The sequence below is a fragment of the Schistocerca serialis genome, unplaced genomic scaffold (genome assembly GCF_023864345.2).
Source record: "Schistocerca serialis cubense isolate TAMUIC-IGC-003099 unplaced genomic scaffold, iqSchSeri2.2 HiC_scaffold_1052, whole genome shotgun sequence".
NCBI classification, from domain to species: Eukaryota; Metazoa; Arthropoda; class Insecta; order Orthoptera; family Acrididae; genus Schistocerca; species Schistocerca serialis.
The window spans coordinates 60,001-62,500 of record NW_026047242.1 but is presented as its reverse complement, the minus strand read 5'-3'; the positions used below and the strand labels follow the sequence as shown (position 1 = coordinate 62,500).

The 2,500-nt window shown below is 57.4% G+C and overlaps 1 non-coding gene across 1 annotated transcript in view; it reads right to left on the bottom strand.

The window, feature by feature from the left end:
- The window catches only part of LOC126430598 (small subunit ribosomal RNA), a 1,910-nt gene extending 1,734 nt beyond the window's left edge, over positions 1 to 176 (bottom strand). The window contains exon 1 of the ribosomal RNA XR_007577241.1: positions 1 to 176. This exon is cut by the window's left edge and continues 1,734 nt beyond it. This is a non-coding gene — a ribosomal RNA (small subunit ribosomal RNA).
- Positions 177 to 2,500: the final 2,324 nt, after the last annotated feature.

Here is a 2,500-nt window from a genome sequence, read left to right as displayed (position 1 = left end):
TTGCATGTATTAGCTCTAGAATTACCACAGTTATCCAAGTAACGTGGGTACGATCTAAGGAACCATAACTGATTTAATGAGCCATTCGCGGTTTCACCTTAATGCGGCTTGTACTGAGACATGCATGGCTTAATCTTTGAGACAAGCATATGACTACTGGCAGGATCAACCAGGGAGCTGCGTCAACTAGAGCTGAGCAGCCGGCCGCCCGGGAGTGTGTCCCGGGGGCCCGCGCGAACACGCAAGCGTCCGCTCAATTATTCTGCAAACAGGAGGAGGCTGAGCTCCCCTGCACCATACACCTCGAAACCCTCTCAGGTCCCGGCGGCGCGCAGCGCCGTCCTAAGTACTTGGTCGGGTTCGAGAGAGGCGCAATCGCCCGGGGTTTGGCGAGTAGACGCTTTAGGTGCGACCACCCGTGCTCCCAACTGAGCTTGCCGCTGCCGACAGAGGCCCGGGAGCGTGCTGTCGTGGCATTGCCGGCGGGAGACAACACGCGCCACCTACGGTGACCGGCAGCTCCAACGCCAGCGCCACAGAAGGACAAAAGCCCCACTTGGGTGCCGAAGCGAACTCTCCCAGCACAGCGCACGCGCCAACACGTCCGCACAGCTGCGATACAAACCACCTGCGAGAACCGCAGAGGCGACCGAGCAGCAGACGGCGTCGCGGCGCCGAGCGCCGGGCGGCGGCGCATCCTCAGCGCACACAGTCCTCAATCGGACCAGCACACTGCAGATGTCCACCGCGCTTCGCACCGGGCCCGCGAGGACCTACTTTGGCCGCACGGCGCCGCGTGCAGGGTGCGCCGGCGCGCAGCTGCGCCGCCTGCCGCCTCCGTCGGCCGGCGCGCCTGCCACTGGCCGCCCCCACCAGCCGGCTGTAGCGCGTGCGCCCACGCACCGCGCGGCCAGCACGCCGGGAGGCCCCCCCTCACCGGCCGGGGACGGTCCCACCCAGCCACCGCCGCGTATCGCTTCACACCCAGATGCCATTCACGTTCGTGGGCATGGTGGGTATCGCTGGAACAACCGGTTGGTAGCTCAACCGATCGTCGCCATCACTGATTCACCTCTAGCGAGAACAACCGCACCACAACGGTTTACCAGTTGTTCATTTGCGTAACGTCACCAGCAAACGTAGGCGTCCATCGCCATTTGCAAATTCAACGATTGTTGCATGCCTGTGTCAGGTGTCACGACACACTATGTCTGCCCACATACACGCAACAACATGTGCACGCTTCGCGAACACGTGGAAGGTGGCCCCCGTACGTATGCGATGTCCATTGCGCGAACGACTGTCAACCGGCCTCTGTCGCATGTCGCAGATGTGGAACGCAGTGCACCATGCTATCACGGTGTGTGAGAAGAGACGACTACGTCTGACAACACGCGCCACTACATCAACAGACGGCTCATGCTGATCGCCATCCAGGGCATACCACACTGCAATCCAGCTCTTATAGGGAGACGACACGTAGCTGAGTGCACAACATTTGGACCGCATGGTTCGCCGTTGTTGGCGCAGTCGTTGTACGGTCACATGTACCACGATGTATCATTCAGTACATGAGGACCAATGTGCAGTACAGTGTGTGATTTGGACGTACAACATCAGCGGACAGTTGACACAGGCCGTACCACAGCGTAGGCTAAGTGCTTCGCCATGCGAATGCCAATGAACAACTGCAAATGCCAATGAACAACTGCAAAGGGCATTGAGCATGTACGTCCTGCTGCCATCCACATTACAGTGTATAGCTGCAAGGTGTTTAACATGAAGCGATACACTGGGGACCGGGCAGTGCGAGTAGCAAACTATATTGCGGGGGTTGCAGTTAGGCAACACTACACTAATTTAACGCGTCGTATGACAATTACAGAGCAGGTTAAGGCCCAACGTGTGTTGGGTTAAGGCCCAACGTGTGTTGGGTTAAGGCCCAACGTGTGTTGGGTTAAGGCCCAACGTGTGTTGGGTTAAGGCCCAACGTGTGTTGGGTTAAGGCCCAACGTGTGTTGGGTTAAGGCCCAACGTGTGTTGGGTTAAGGCCCAACGTGTGTTGGGTTAAGGCCCAACGTGTGTTGGGTTAAGGCCCAACGTGTGTTGGGTTAAGGCCCAACGTGTGTTGGGTTAAGGCCCAACGTGTGTTGGGTTAAGGCCCAACGTGTGTTGGGTTAAGGCCCAACGTGTGTTGGGTTAAGGCCCAACGTGTGTTGGGTTAAGGCCCAACGTGTGTTGGGTTAAGGCCCAACATAGGTTGGGTTAAGGCCCAACATAGGTTGGGTTAAGGCGCAACATAGGTTGGGTTAAGGCGCAACATAGGTTGGGTTAAGGCGCAACATAGGTTGGGTTAAGGCGCAACATAGGTTGGGTTAAGGCGCAACATAGGTTGGGTTAAGGCGCAACATAGGTTGGGTTAAGGCGCAACATAGGTTGGGTTAAGGCGCAACATAGGTTGGGTTAAGGCGCAACATAGGTTGGGTTAAGGCGCAACATA